The 16,264-nt window shown below is 44.1% G+C and overlaps 1 protein-coding gene across 1 annotated transcript in view; it reads left to right on the top strand.

The window, feature by feature from the left end:
- The first annotated feature begins 2,479 nt into the window (after positions 1-2,479).
- The window catches only part of Tet2 (tet methylcytosine dioxygenase 2), an 85,928-nt gene continuing 72,143 nt past the window's right edge, over positions 2,480-16,264 (top strand). The window contains exon 1 of the mRNA XM_042701666.1: positions 2,480-2,587. The gene's annotated coding sequence lies outside the window, so the exon portion shown is untranslated. The remainder of the gene's footprint in view (positions 2,588-16,264) is intronic.

Raw genomic sequence — 16,264 nt, 5'->3', positions numbered from 1 at the left:
AGGTCAGCCATTCGGAATTCTGCTCTTTACAGAACAGCTTCTCCAATACCGAGCGGCACACTTGGAAATGTCTTCGAAGCAGAGGAACTTGCAGGAGACAATTGGGCATCTGAAAGTGCAGATTCGGTTCTTACTAGCGAGAGGTGGCGCGAGGGTCAGTGCTGAGAAGCTCATCTTGGATCTGCCAGCTGCCCTCCCCTGCGCAGTCCACGTGGCCAAAGTAAACAGAAGGTGGACCGGGCGGTGAGCCACCCGAGTGAGTCCATTTCCTAGTGTGTGCAGACGTTAATAACCCAGGTCCCTACAGCTCGACGGGGCAAAGCCCTCGACGGAGATGGGGAGCGCATCTGCTGAGCGAGACGACAGTGACAGGTCGCTGGGGCACGGGCTCTGGAGTGGGGGGGAGGGAAGGGGGGGTGGGGAAGGGTGGGGATCAGGAGAGGGCATGCTGGGGGGCCTGCCTGGGGCGAAGAGAGGGTGCTGTGGGAGCAGGAGCGAAGTGGGAGCCTGCGTGGGTCCCCCTGAACAAAGAAAAGGTGACGGAGTGTGGGACCTGGCAAAAGTTTCAGAGGGCTATCAGCGCTCTCCATTTCCACCTCCAGACACGCCATCACTCCCATAGTCCCGGCCCTGGTCTGCTCTGGGGAGTGCGGCTGGCTCAGAGTGGACGGAAGGGAGGACCAGGGCAAGGAGCGCAGCACGGCTCTGCATCCACACCCCCTCCCCGGCCCCAGCCGGTCCATCTTCCTTACTCTGGGTACCCACCCCCCCCATCACCCCACCGCACTCCGCACGCATCCGGGGCACCCCCACTTTCTCTCCGCTCCTCCTCTCGACCGTGCTCCCCCAGTGTACAGTCCCCCCACACGCCCCGGGGCAGAGGCACTGATCCCCGGAGAGCTGAGTGGAGACCCGGGGTGGAGTAAGGAGGAGACCCGGGAGGAGGAGGAGGAGGAGGAGGAAGAGGAGGAGGAGGAGGAGGAGGAGGAGGAGGAGGAGGAGGAGGAGGAGGAGGAGAGGCAAAGAGGAGGAGGAGGAGAGGCAAAGAGGAGGAGGAGGAGAAGGAGGGAAGGAGGAAGAGGAGGAGGAGGAGGAGGAGGGAAGGAGGAAGAGGAGGAGGAGGAGGAGAGGCAAAGAGGAGGAGGAGGAGGAGGAGAGGCAAAGAGGAGGAGGAGGAGGAGGAGGAGGAGGAGAGGCAAAGAGGAGGAGGAGGAGGAGGAGAGGCAAAGAGGAGGAGGAGGAGAAGGAGGGAAGGAGGAAGAGGAGGAGGAGGAGGAGAGGCAAAGAGGAGGAGGAGGAGGAGAGGCAAAGAGGAGGAGGAGGAGGAGAGGCAAAGAGGAGGAGGAGGAGGAGGAGGAGAGGCAAAGAGGAGGAGGAGGAGAGGCAAAGAGGAGGAGGAGGAGAAGGAGGGAAGGAGGAAGAGGAGGAGGAGGAGGAGGAGGGAAGGAGGAAGAGGAGGAGGAGGAGGAGAGGCAAAGAGGAGGAGGAGGAGGAGGAGAGGCAAAGAGGAGGAGGAGGAGGAGGAGGAGGAGGAGGAAGAGGAGGAGGAGGAGGAGAGGCAAAGAGGAGGAGGAGGAGAGGCAAAGAGGAGGAGGAGGAGGAGGAGAGGCAAAGAGGAGGAGGAGGAGGAGGAGGAGGAGGAGGAGGAGGAGGAGGAAGAGGAGGAGGAGGAGAGGCAAAGAGGAGGAGGAGGAGGAGGAGAGGCAAAGAGGAGGAGGAGGAGGAGGAGAGGCAAAGAGGAGGAGGAGGAGAAGGAGGGAAGGAGGAAGAGGAGGAGGAGGAGGAGAGGCAAAGAGGAGGAGGAGGAGGAGAGGCAAAGAGGAGGAGGAGGAGGAGGAGGGAAGGAGGAAGAGGAGGAGGAGGAGGAGAGGCAAAGAGGAGGAGGAGGAGGAGGAGAGGCAAAGAGGAGGAGGAGGAGAAGGAGGGAAGGAGGAAGAGGAGGAGGAGGAGGAGAGGCAAAGAGGAGGAGGAGGAGGAGAGGCAAAGAGGAGGAGGAGGAGGAGGAGGGAAGGAGGAAGAGGAGGAGGAGGAGGAGAGGCAAAGAGGAGGAGGAGGAGAGGCAAAGAGGAGGAGGAGGAGGAGGAGGAGGAGGAGAGGTAAAGAGGAGGAGGAGGAGGAGGAGGAGGAGGAGGAGGAGGAGGAGGAGGAGGAGGAGGAGGAGGAGGAGGAGGAGGAGGAGAGGCAAAGAGGAGGAGGAGGAGGAGGAGGAGGAGGAGAGGCAAAGAGGAGGAGGAGGAGGAGGAGGAGGAGGAGGAGTGGTGGTGGAGGAGGAGGTGGAGGCCCGGGTGGAGGACCAGAGCCCGCAGCCGTGGCAGCCGCGCCAGGCGACAGCTCGGGCGGCCGCCGCCGTGCGCCCAGGCCCGGCTCGCATGCGAGTCACGTCCGCCCCCTCGGCGGCCGCCCCGAGACGCCGGCCCCGCCGAGTGATGAGAACAGACGTCAAACTGCCTTATGAATATTGATGCGGACGCCGGGCTGCTTTCGTAGAGAAGCAGAAGGAAGCAAGATGGCTGCCCTTTAGGATTTGTTAGAAAGGAGACCCGACTGCAAGGACTGGATTGCTGCAAGGCTCGGGGACGAGAACGAGGTCAGAGCGCTTCCCTCTCTTTCCCTCTCTCTCTTCCTGGCTAGGAAACTCTCCTTTTCCCTCTCTCTTGCCCTCTCTCTCTCCCTCTCTCCCTCTCTCTTCCCCCCACACCCCCCCCCCCGCCCCACCTCGCTTTCTCTTGGGCTTCCAGGGATTGGGGGAGCAGACCTTGTAATGTCACCCACAAATACCAAGGGGGAAGCTTCACAAATTACTGGAGCTTCTTCAACATGGCTGACAAATACAGTTTTAATCTCCACCACCACCACCACCACCCACCACCAAACAACAACCCCTTTAAACCTGTACTTCGGGGTTCACTTCTGTCTCCTGCCAATGCTCGTCCCCTCCTGGTCCCCCCCCCCCACAAAAACTTACCTTTATACCTCCCCACGAGCTGCTTTCCTGGCCTCTAACGCTTCAGGAAAGTGATTCGTATTTTCTCTCTGTGCTTTGCATTTCTTGTTCAGTTAGTTCGGCCGGGGGGTGTGGGGGAGCATGCCACTTTTCCCTTTAAACCACCCCCACCCCATCTCCTTCTTGTAAGTCAAACGGGTCTCTTCCCCCCCCCCCAGACAACACCGAAGGGGGGTCCTGGGATCCTCTGCCCCCTTCTTCGCTTGCTAGGCTGTGGAGTCTGGGTCTGGGTTTGGATCGGTCCCTTCCTGTCCCCGTGTCGTCCCCCCGCTGGGGTCAGCGCTCAGCAGATGTCACGGAGCGTGGGCTGGGAAGACACCGAGTGGAGTTCTGCCGTGCGTGCTGGGTTTTCTCTTTTGCTCTCCACCTCCCAAAGTCCGCGCTTTTTGTTGGTGGCGCTGAGCGAGCGAGGAAAAGCATAGTTTCTCAGGTCCCCCCAACAAGATCGGAACCCACTTTCCCGCAGGTCCCTTGGGCAGTGTGTGGGTGCGGTGTCTTCCCACCTGGGGCAGGAGTGGAAGAGAATTTGTAAGGCAAATCTGGGTCCCGGCTTTGTGCTTCTCCCGAAAGCAGCTCCGTTTTGGTTCCCCGGTAAGTGACAGGCAGACACAAAGGCAGGCGCAGGCCCGGGAGGGGGAGGCTCGGGGTGGGAGTGTGAGGTGCACAGAGTTGCGGGACTGAGGGGTCAGGGGCGTCCGAAGACATGAAAGCCATTCCAGCAAAGAAGAAGTGAACAGATTGGTTACCGTCCCATCCCAATTGCTCTTTGCCTCTTGCTTTCTCCTTTCTTTTATCTCCTGTCTTTCCCTCTGTGTGTGTGTGTGTGTGTGTGTGTGTGTATGTGTGTATGTGTGTCTGTGTGTCCCTCCACTCCTCACCTCTTGCTTAATCTCTCTCTCTCTCTCTTTTTTTAAACTGGGATTGCCTGTCTAGTGTGGTTATCCTACCAGAGTTTCTACGGAGAGAGTTTTCTACCTAGGAGAATATAAAGTGTGGCCTGAATCAGAAATACGTGTGATTTGCTGGAAACCAGCCTCCTGACATGGTTTTAATTATATCGAGTGATTGCTTTTCCTCTTGTCTAATGTTTCTGATTTGAAACAGGATTATTTTCAGGTGGCTTACTTAAAATTTAGCGAGCTTTTTAAAAATTTCTTATATGTTTTAATTTTTAAATGTTAAAAACAAATCTGAATAGAAACCATCCATCCATGGATTTTTAAATTGCAAATCACACATTGTTGCACTTTTCTCCCCTCAGCCAGGGATTAGGATGGCAAAATTCAAATACAAAAGTATTTATTGGCAAACGATCCAATACAGGAAAAGAGTGTATATTAAGGAAGTTGGGATTTACAGGGAAAAGATATTGGTTGGGTCTGATGTATGGCTGTGGGTATTGTTGCCTGGCTAATGAAATCATTACATTTGCATTTTAATGGAAAGTTGAGATACTGAATGAGAGCTATATTCTTCTGCATGTTTACATGTGTGTTTCATACTCAGTTGGGAACTGAATATAAATTTCAATGCCACAAATCCTAATTTTTAAAAATGTTGTTTAGCAGAAAGGTGTTCATAAAAAATTAGAGAGTTAAACTTAAGCAAACATTTATTGGATTAAAAGGGTAAATAAAAAAAGCACCGAAATGGACATTACTACATAAATTAGATTTCCAAAACTATTTGTCCTCAAGAGTTCAGTTTGTAACTCTATTTTGATTTTTGGCAAAGTGGTTTTAACATGGCTTTAATCACTGATAGTGGAGGTACTTTCACATGATGTCATCTCCAAGAATAGGAACAGTTCATTGGTTACTTCTTATTTACTGTAAGTTAATAAGGAAAGCACTGAGGATTTTAGCATAAATGCTTACTGTTTGCCGAACAAACTGAGAATATGTTTTATTGATCAGTTTGAATAAAAGTCAGGCTTTCTCTTAGAGAAATTATTTGAATAAGTCTAGGATAAAAAGTTTATTATAAAAGATGTAACCTCAGATCTTCATTTACCATGTCGCCTGTGCTAGTCAGTCACCTCTGAGTACTCCCAACATTCCACAGGCCTGACTTGGTCAATTGACTTTTAGAAGAGATAATAAAAAATAAAAAAGATCCATAGCATGTGCTTTTTAGACTGCAGCACTGTTTTGATTGTTTTTTTTTATTGAATTTAATCATTAATGAGGAATTAACTTGGAATGAGAGAAGTCACTTGCTTTGTTTAAATTCAGTTATCTGCCAAAACCCCTTTGCAGGCTTTCATTTGTTTTGGCTTATGCCAGGAATGGGAAGGGTAGTTTATATTTCAGTGCACTGGCATGCGATCCTGAGTGCTGCCAGGTAAGCATTGCTTCCACGCTTCCTAGACAAGTGAAATGCACCTGCAGCGGACTTGGTATGACAGACTTCCAAAGTCCTTATTGGGTGCTGGGTTTGCATTAGGTAGCAAAGTCTAGAGTTTGTGTTTTGGTTTCACTTGTTGGAGTTAGAAATTCTCTACCAGTTCCTCCCAAGACTCCACCCACACAGTGTTGTAAAGCAAGTGTCACTATTTCCTTGTTTGCTGGCCTCATTAAGAAGCCCTTCTTATGATTCATAGACACACCTAGCAGGGACTGTTTTCCATCATGCAAATTACTAAGTTCTTATGAAATCACCTTGAAATAAAATGTCAAGATGTTGCAGAATGTCAGCATTTTAGAATAACTGTGTGTGTGTGCGCGCGTGCACTTACGTGTGTGTGTGCGTGCACTTACGTGTGTGTGTGTGTGCGCGCGCTGGTCCTAGGGCTTGAACTTGGTGCCAGGGTACTGTCCCTTAGCTTTTTTGTTCAAGGTTTCAGTTCTCCCACTTGAGCCACAGTTCCACTTCCAGCTTTCTAGGTGGCTAGAAAGGTTTTACCAATCTGGACTGGCTTTGAATCTCAGTCCTCAGATCTCAACCTCTTAGGATTATAGGTAGGAACCACAGGTGCCCAGCAAGAATGCCTCATATTTTATAAATATTGATAGATCTGTTTTTTAATGCCATTAATTGTTTCTAATTGCAATTTCACCTGTTATTGCCTTAATATAATTGTATCATCTTATTTATCGATGTCATAACTTGATTTATAAATTACCAAGTAACGTGAGAGCCATTGTATTTGCAATAAATTCTTTTCTATTAAAAAAATAAATCACCAAGTAAATCATATTGATTATCATTGTTTTCTAACATGGCTATTGGCAAAAACTTTTAGACCAACTTCCAGTATTGGTTCATCAAAATAATGTTTTCTCAACAAGATGCCATCCTTGCCTAGTAGTTCTTTAGGGTAGCAATGGCACCAACACCAACAGCAGGAAAATATCTCCCAAGTCAACTTCACAGTTGGGGCTTTTGCTGTGGGAAAGTCAGGTTGCCAAGTGGAACTGGTGGTTATCTTGGAAACTGTGCTGAAGAACACAACCACCAGTGATTTTGCCAAACATACAGTATTTACTTGGTCTAGAGCTCCAATTTCAACTCACTGCCAAAACTTAGTGAATAGTGTGATATTATTGAGTGGATTATACACTACATCTGTTCGTGGGTATGCAGTAGTAAAGAAGGCAGGTTCTAGAAGGAGTGGGGTAAAGTGAGAGTGTGAATCAGTGACCACAAGGAAAAAATAATGTATATTTGATTATTTCCAGAATGAGTCTGACCTTAGATTGGCCGTGGCAAAAATAAAAATAAAAAAAATTCATGACATAAGATAGATTTATAATCTTTTCTCACTGAAGATTATACCACTGAATTGATTTTTTGTTCCATTCCCAAATAGTAGATTCTGTCAGCTTTAACTTATATTTCCCCCACTTGTTATAACATGTAATTAAATGTGCCATGCTTTAAGATGTAGAAACAGCCAGGTACCCAGTAGTTCATGTCTATAATCCTAACTACTCAGGAGGAGATCTGAAAATCGTGGTTCAAAGCCAGCCTGGGCAGGAAAGTAACTGTGAGACTTATCTCCAACTAACCACTAGAAAACCAGAACTGAAATTGTGGCTCCAAGTTGTAAAACACTAGCTCAGGAACAGTACCCAGGTCCTGAATCCAAGCCTTAGTAACACACACACACACACACACATCATATTCTAAATAATATCAATTTAAATAAAAGATGACTGAGGGAGAGTGACTTTTGTTGTTGTTGTTGATTGTGGGGCTTGAACTCTGGGCCTGGGCGCTGTCCCTCAGCTCTTCAGCTCAAGGCTAGCACTCCACTACTTGAGCCACAGCACCACTTCCATTTTCTGGGGGTTTATTGGAGCTAAGAGTTTCATGGCCTTTCCTGCCTGGGGTTGGCTTTGAACCATGATCCTCAGATCTCAGCCTCCTGAGCAGCTAGGATTACAAGTGTGAGCCACTGGTGCCCGGCTGAGTGACATATTTTTGAAGGACAGTTTAGGACATAGAACAAATTAGTTGTTTAACTAATAGAACTAATTAGTTGTTTTTTTATAAAACATATGGTTTTTTTTTTTTTTTTTGATCTGGTCATGGGGCCTGAACTCTGGGCCTGGGCACTGTCCCTCAGCTCTTCAGCTCAAGGCTAGCGCTCTACCACTTGAGCCACAGCATCACTTCCAGCTTTTTTCTTTTTGCTTATGTGGTGCTGGGGAATCGAACCCAGGGCCTCATGCATGCAAGGCAAGCGCTCTACCATTGAGCCACCTTCCCAGCCCAACATATGTATTTTTATCTATTGGAAAACAGTTACTGATTTCAGTGTTTTTGCATTCTCTAATAGAATCTAGTGGAAAACCATGTCATTTAACTGGGAAACAAACTATCCATTCTCAAAGCATTAAAATAATAACATAAGAGGTCTTGGTGATGGTAATGAAGATAGGTAGGGTTGGTGCATTTTCTTTAATGGAACTTCTACAGGAAATAGCAGTTGTCCCGATTAAAGCTACCCCTTGTAAGATTAATATTTGGTGACTGTTAGCAAACTTATACTAGAATTATGTTTGTTTGTTTGTTTGTTTTGTCTATCATGGGGCTTGAACTCTGGGCCTGGGTGCCCCTAAACTCTTCAGTTTAAGGCATGAGCCACCAGCACCCAACCAGAATTATGGTTTTGGGAGGTTGTTTTTAAAAAAAATTGTTTTGCTTGTCTTGGGGTTTGAACTCAGGGCCTGGGCACTGTCCCTGAGCTGCTTTTGCTCAAGGCTAGCACTCTACTACTTGAGTCACAGTGCTATTTTTAGTTTTTTTCTGTGTAAGTGGTACTGAGGAATCAAACCTGGGGCCTCATGCATGTGAGGCAAGCACTCTATCACTGAGCCACCTTCCCAGCCCCCTAGAGTTATGTATTTTTTTTTTGGGGGGGGGTCCGGTTGTGGGGCCTGAACTCTGGGCCTGGGCACTGTCCCTCAGCTCTTCAGCTCAAGGCTAGTGCTCTACCACTTGAGCCACAGTGCCACCTCTGGCTTTTTTTTTCTGCTTATGTGGTGCTGAGGAATCGAACCCAGGGCCTCATGCATGCAAGGCAAGTGCTGTACCACTAAGCCACCTTCCCAGCCCCTAGAATTATGTATTTTTAATTGAAGTTTGTATTGAGATAATTGTGGATTCCTATACAGGTGAATAAAATAATGTAGTTTGATCCCTTATATGCTAGTCCAGTTCCTTCCCTCCCTTCCCCGGCATCCCTCTAACATTCAACAAAATTTTAGTTTAATATTACTACTAGGGTAGTGACTTAGATACAGTGTAACAATTTTTTATTTTATTTTGTCAGTTGTGGGCTTGATCTCTGGGCTTGCGCGTTGCCCCTGCGCTCTTCAGCTCAAGGCGAGCACTCTATGGCTTGAGCCACAGCGCCACTTCCGGTTTTCTAGTGGTTTGATGGAGTTAAGAGTCTCATGGACTTTCCTGCCCCGGCTGGCTTTGAACTGTGATCCTCAGATCTCAGCCTCCTGAGTAGCTAGGATTACAGGCGTGAGCCACCAGTGCCCGGCTTTCATTTTTTGCTCTGCTGCTGAGGATGGAATCCAGGGATTCACACATAGAGGTAGAGCCAGTGTTCTACCTCTGAGCTACTTCCTCACTTCCAGTCTACCAATGGTTTCCTTGTTTGTTTAAGATGGGAATCTCACCTTGTAGCCTGAGGGGACCTTGAACTCACCATGTTTCTGCTTCACACTACTGATAGCTGGGAAGTACAGTTGTATACTTCTCCCACTGTGCCAGTCCTTCCCAGCTTTGAGCCATGTACTTTCCTTCATCTGTGTGCATAGCTCTAAAACTCTTCTCACATGATCATAGATTTTTAAGAGCAAATCACATGATTCTCTTTCCTCAATCATGTGCTATAATGTCTTAACAGAGTATGTGTCAGAATTGTGGGGGGGGGAGGTGGGAGATGAGCATGGTTTTCTGCTGTCCCTGGCTCTTTTGGTGTTTAATTGAGTATAAGAGTCTCATGGACCTTCCTCTCTAGGGTGGCTTTGAACCTAGATCCTCAGATCTCAGCCTCCTGAATTGCTAGGATTACAGGCATGAACCACTGGTACCCTGCTAGTATGGCTTTTGTATTGTAAATATTTTGTCATTCTGATCTTTTGCAACAATATAAATTGATCTCCACTAATTCTCATCACAACTCTATAGAGAAGTAGTCTAGGAAGACTAAGGATCTGTAATGATGAGGAAATAAAAGAAAATTGCCCAGTATGTAGCTTAGACAAGATCTGAATGTGGGAGGAGCCTACATGTGTGTCTCTAGAGCCCATTTTTTTAACCACCATCCTATACAACATTATTATATAGTATAGCTATCATCTGAACTATGTAGGAAAAGTCATAGAGACTTAAAGTGTATTTAATTACCTGCATAAAAACTTAAAATTCAGGGCTGGGAAGGTGGCTCAGTGGTAGAGCGCTTGCCTTGCATGCATGAGGCCCTGGGTCCGATTCCTCAGCACCACATAAGCAAAAAGAAAAAAGCCAGAAGTTGCACTGTGGCTCAAGTGGTAGAGCGCTAGCCTTGAGCTGAAGAGCTGAGGGACAGCGCCTAGGCCCAGAGTTCAGGCCCCACAGCCGGACTCAAAAATAAATAAATAAATAAAAACTTAAAATTCAAGGGCTGGGCATGTGGCTGAATTGGTGGTATTACAGGCATGAGCCACCAGCAACAAGCTCATTCATATTTTTAACTTTACTTTTTGTAATCAATAATTTCTGGAGAAGATACAGTTTATTCGAGAGAAGACATTTGGTCATTACCTTTTGTTGATAGACTATGACTGTCTTAGAGAGAATGCCTATAGTCAGTCAGGCATACACATATCCAAGCAGTTTGCCATATGTGGGAAGATTGGGAGTTTGAGGATGAAGCCTGAGCCACATAGGAAAACCATGTCTCCAACAAACAAAATACTCCATACATGGTATTGATGTTTTTCTTTTATTATTTTGACTATTTTCAGCTTTGTCACCATTTGTTCTGTGGATGTTCCAAAGTAAAGATAACTTTAATCAGGGCTATCAGCCCTTATTAGCCACTGCTGAAAACTGCTTTATCAAATCACCTATTTTCCTGGCAGAGTATTAAATTTAGTGTCTGTGCCAGACTGTACTTTAATGGAAGAATTCATGATGTAATTTTAAAATGGATTTTTTTTTTTTGTCAGTCGTGGGGCTTGAACTCTGGGCCTGGGCGCTGTCCCTGAGCTCTTCAGCTAAGGCAAGTGTTCTACTACTTGAGCTACAGTGCCACTTCCCATTTTCTGGTGGTTATTTGGAGAGAAGAATCTCACAGACTTTTCTGCTCAGGCTGGCTTTGAACCACAATCCTCAGATCTCAGCCTCATGAGTAGCTAGGGTTACAGGTGTGAGCCACATGCTCCCAGCTAAAATGGATTTTTATTTTAATACTTTCTCCCAATATGAGTATGTTTTTGTCTTAACAAATGAAAACAAAACAATGGTTTAAATAATTATAATGGAAGCAGATGATATGACATGATGGCTGAGTTATTCTGTTTTTCTTCTCTGTCCTAATTTTAAAAAATCTTAACTTTTAGTATGTGTTTCTAATGTAAAGCACCTGAGTCTGACAGTAATACAGTAATGCCACACCTAGATTCCATCTTTAACATACTGCCTTGTTCCCATTAATTAATTCTTAATCTGCCTCTTCTTTCACCACTTTTCCCACTTTTGTTTGAAGTCTCTTCCTTTGAAGTTATAGAATTTTCATATTTGCCATTAGCTATAAAGTTCTCTTAGTTCTTTTATAAGCTTTCATGATTTTTGTATTAAAAGGATCACTTTTAACCACCCTCTCATTAGGGTGATTAGATGATTATTAGCTTTTTGTTTGTTTGCCTGCATGCATTATAGCAGAAAAAGAAGCTATAAATAAAATGGCTTGTTGTAAAATTAGAGTAACTATCTTAAAAAGTAAATTCAGTTATTAAAATATCAATTCAGAGGTATTCCTGTTTGCAGGTATGGAATGTAATTGTGAAAGGAAAAACAATAAGTAAGTATTGTGTAGGACAGAACAGATTCTCCAGCTTAAAAATATCACATCAATTGTTTCAGTAAAAACTGAAGCTGGGCTGGGAGCTGGGAGCTACTAATGCTAGCTGTAATGCTAGCTACTCTCAGGCGGCTAAAACTGAGGATCTCGGTTCAAAGCCAGCTCAGGCAGGAAAGTCTGTGAGACTCTTATCTCCAATTAGCCACCAGAAAACCAGAAGTGGCACTGAGGCCGAAGTGGTAGAGCACTCACCTTGAGCTGAAAAGCTCAGGGACAGTGCCCAGGCCCAGGGTTCAAGCCCTGGCAAAAAAAAAAACAAACAAAACCTGAAGCTGGCACATCTTAGTAGGAAATAACACAGTATAAAATTAAGTTCATACTCCACATTTTATGCATCACTATACCAATCCAGTCAAATAGTTATTTTTGTCCTAAGAAGTTATATTACCTATAAGTTGACCTTAAAACAGGTTAAATTTTAGTTTTCATAGCTGGGCGCCAGTGGCTCACGCCTGTAATCCTAGCTACTAAGGAGGCTGAGATCCGAGGATTGTGGTTCAAAGCCAGCTTGGGCAGGAAAGTCCATGAGACTCCTATCTCCCCAAAACCACCAGAAAGCCAGAAGTGGTGATATGGCTCAAGTGGTACAGTGCTTGCCTTGAGCTAAAGAGCTGAGGGACAGCACCTAGGCCCAAAGTTCAAGCCCCACAACTGACAAAAAAATAAAAGTAAAAATAAATTTGAAGCTTCTATCACATTATAGTTTGTAAACCCCCCCCCCCCAAAAAAAAGAAAGCATCCTATTGATGGCTAATCTTATTAATGGCTATGATTTAATGATGGCTATGATTTTTGATTTAACTCAAAATTGGGATGTATGTTTAACTACTAACTTTGGGAATTAGGTTTTCATTCTTTTGAAACAACGTTTATTCTTAAAATGCAATTATTATTTTAAATAAGAAATTTTGCAGACATGAAAAAAATTTTAATACATTTTTACAAATGTATCTTCCAAATGTAACAGAGATATTGGATATGACACTTTATTTGCTTATTTGTTTGCTTGTTTTCTTTAAAAAAATTATCTATGTAGCTGAGCCAGTGTTTCACACCTGTAATCCTAGCTTCTCAAGAGACTGAGATTTGAGGATGGCAGCTCAAAGCCAGCCTGGGCAGGAAAGCCCAAGAGACTCATCTCCAGTTAACTACCAAAAAAGCTGTAGCTCCGGTGGTAGAGAGCTAGCCTTGAGTAAAGGAAGTTCAGGAGCAGTACCCAGGCCTTGAGTTCAAGCTTCAGGATGAGAACAACAACAATTAAAAAAAAAATTATCCACATAGTTGTACAAAGTGTTTTTAATTCAATACATCAGTGGTAGAGACTAACCTACAAAATTCCGTTTTTCTCTTCCTGTAAGCAGTGTTGAAAGGGTTGTATTGTAATATTGTTGTTGTAAATTATCACAGCAAACTATTTGGGTACTTAGCTGTATCTCAGTGGTTATGAGTCCTACCTCACATTCATGTTCACGGAAGTTAGCAAAACGTCTTGGGAAGGGAGGAGGCAGAAAGTGCGTGCTTGAGGCTGAAAAACGTGTCCTAAATTGAATTAGGCATATCAGTTAAATTTGACTCTGAAAAAGAAAGAGGAAAGGGAAGAGAAGGGAAGATGAGTTGGGAAGAGAGAATGAAATCAAAAGAGAAAAGGAAAGGGAAGGGAAGGGAAGAAAAAGGAAGGAAGGGAAGGAAGGAAGGAAGGAAGGAAGGAAAGAAGAAAGACAGAAAGAAGGAAGACAGAAAGAAATCAAGACAAAGAAAAAAGACAGTGGGAAGTACAAAAGGGGAAGAGAAAGGCAAATGAAAAGGAAAGGAAGAAAGGCAACAGACAAATTTCGACTTTTTCTCATATATATACATAATAAATATAAGTAACTAACTAAATAAATAAATAAATTTAAATCGAAGGAAAGAAGAAAACTCCCCCCGGAGTGGTACTTCCTTGACATCCATCTGCACATTTTTAGGGAGCAAGAAGTAGGTTTCCCTTTGGAACTTGATGCTCTCTTGTCTACAGATTACACGCTGTCACATCAACATTTGACACGTGGGTTCTGTGCGCATGGCCTGGCTATTTACAAACACCGCCCGGGATTCCAGAGACTCTTATGTAACAGCTAGGGAACAGTCAGCTTTGTCCAGGGGTGGAGTATCAACAGTTTAATTCAGAGTCAGTCAGGGAGCCCTGGTCTGGCCCTCACAGGGCCGTGAACCAAAGATCAAGGTGTCTAGGTCAGGACCTGCCTAAGAGTGAGTTTTCTTACCAAACCCCAAAGGCTGTGCTGTCACAGAGAATTCACTTCTTTGTTGACTGCAGTTAACCAAATCTCTTTGGGGGCAGATTATACCTTGGTTCTGATTGTAATGTGTATTACTGTGAGAATAATATCTGGTATGCCTGCACCCAACCCTTACACAGGCAATGTAAAATGTCTCTTGGTATTTGTGTCTTCAGAAGCAAGAGAATTTATGATCCTATTTCATTATGTAGGCAACACTTAATTTATTCACTGTCAGTACTGCATCCTTTTTCTTCTCTTCCTGCTTCCTTATTTAATCCCCTCTCCTGCATTTGTAATTCATGCAAGCCCTCTCCCTAACCCTGCATTGTAATTGAGCATCCACATGTGGGGTTAAAACAACAAATCAAAGCTTGAAGAAGTTTCTATACTTGAGAATTTGAGTTTTCTTTTCCCAGATTGATTTTTAGACCCTTTCATTTACATTTACCAATTAAAGAAGGTTATGGATTATTTAAAAAAAATAAGACAACAACGAACTATATTGTATGACTGTATGCAAAAATCACAAATAACTCCTTCATAAGATCAATGTATGCTAATAATAAAAGTGAAAAGAAATCAAGCACTAAGAATGTAAATTTCTAATCTTGTGTATCGCATTTATGTTTGCTGATGTTATTCATTAGTTGTAAAAAGAATAGTTAGAATGATTAAAAAGCAAGCAGATTTTGAGGCGTTTTTGTATTGCATCCAAGGATTATTACAGGTAGATTGCAAAGTTGGCTTCTTTGAACTATTGTGTGTGTGTGTGTGTGTGTGTGTGTGTGTGTGTGTGTGTGTGTGTGTGTGTGTGTGTATAGCTGGTTCTGGGGTTTGAAATCTGGGTATAGGCTCTATTCCTCAGCTTCTTTTGCTCAAGGGGAGCACCAACCACTTGAGCCACAACACCACTTTTAGCTCTTTTGAGTAGTTTATTAGAGATCAGTCTTACAGGAACTTTTCTGCCCAGACTAGCTGCTTAGATCTCAGCCTCCTGAGTAGCTAGGATTACAAGCGTGAGCCATTGGTGCCTGGCTTGTTTTATATATATATTTTAAGGTGACCACCTTAAAAAGTACCATTTTCAAACAGGAAAAAAAATGTCTTTGAAATGTGGTACTCTAAAGGAAAGTTATTAATTTTTTTTAATTTAATTTAATTTTATTTGTGAACATACTGTACAGAGGGGTTACAATTACATGGGCAGGATAATGCGTACATTTCTTACCAAGCATTGCAGCCTCCTCCTTTGTTTACCCTTCACCTCCCTTCCCATCCTCCCCCCTCCCCCGCAATCCCAATCCTTCTCCTTTCCCCCCCCTCTCCCCCCCTCCCCAGCACCGACGTTGTAAAGCTTGTTTTGGACATGACAACTTGTACTTCTCATTGTTGCAACAGGTCCACCTGTATCCTTAAACAACTGGTTTTTCCCCATCTCCTCCACAAGTTATACTGACATCAAATATAGTGAAAGCAGGGGTTATACTGTGGGGGAGGGACATACAAAGCAACAAAGAGATAATCTTATAAATGCGTTAGAAACACATGCATGAAAGAAAAAAAATTAAAATACATATCTAAGGGTTCATTTAGTAATTAATTTTTTTAAACAAAGGATTTTTTCAAGAGATAAACGAAGCAACAAAAATATTTTGTTCCAGGAAATGTTTGGTATTAGAGAATAGTAGATCTGGAATAATTTAGAGATGATATGCACAAATCCATTACTTACATATGAGACTCCAATTGAGTTTGTTTATTCAACAACTGAATCTGTTCTCATTTGGAAGAAATTGCCAAGAGTGACTCATTTAGCCAACACAATGAAATCTAAGGATGGATGTTTTTCATCACCATTGATGAGAAGAAAAAAAAAAGAAAATCTTTTCTGAATTTAAAAAGGCAGAACTTAATATTTAGTAGTTAATACCATTTTTAGTATCATTTCTAATGTATTGAATTAAAATGTGGGTAAACTCTTTTTTTTATTTGCTTTTCATTGTTTTGAGCTAAAGATGGTATGTTTATATTAACTGTTCTAAATCCAAGTAGTGAAAACTTGTGTAAAATTATTTATAGTTGGGTTTGTTTTTTTTTTTTTGGTTTTGTACACATAGTGTTATCTGAACACTCCCAGACTTGCACAAGATTCACACTAGAACTGGGAAGGTGGCTCAGTGGTAGAATGCTTGTCTTGCATGCATGGGGCCCTGGGTTCGATTCCTCAGCACCACATAAGCAGAAAAAGCTGGAAGTGGCGCTGCAGCTCAAGCGGTAGGGTGCTAGCCTTGAGCTGAAGAGCTGAGGGACAGCGCCCAGGCCCAGAGTTCAGGCCCCATGACTGACAGAAAAAAAAAAAAGATTCACACTGGCTCATATCGGAACATTCATATT

The sequence above is a fragment of the Dipodomys spectabilis genome, unplaced genomic scaffold (assembly GCF_019054845.1).
Source record: "Dipodomys spectabilis isolate Male_0828 unplaced genomic scaffold, ASM1905484v1 ptg000297l, whole genome shotgun sequence".
Lineage (NCBI taxonomy): Eukaryota > Metazoa > Chordata > Mammalia > Rodentia > Heteromyidae > Dipodomys > Dipodomys spectabilis.
Note: the sequence above shows the minus strand (reverse complement) of the source record. Positions and strands in the feature narration are given on the sequence as shown.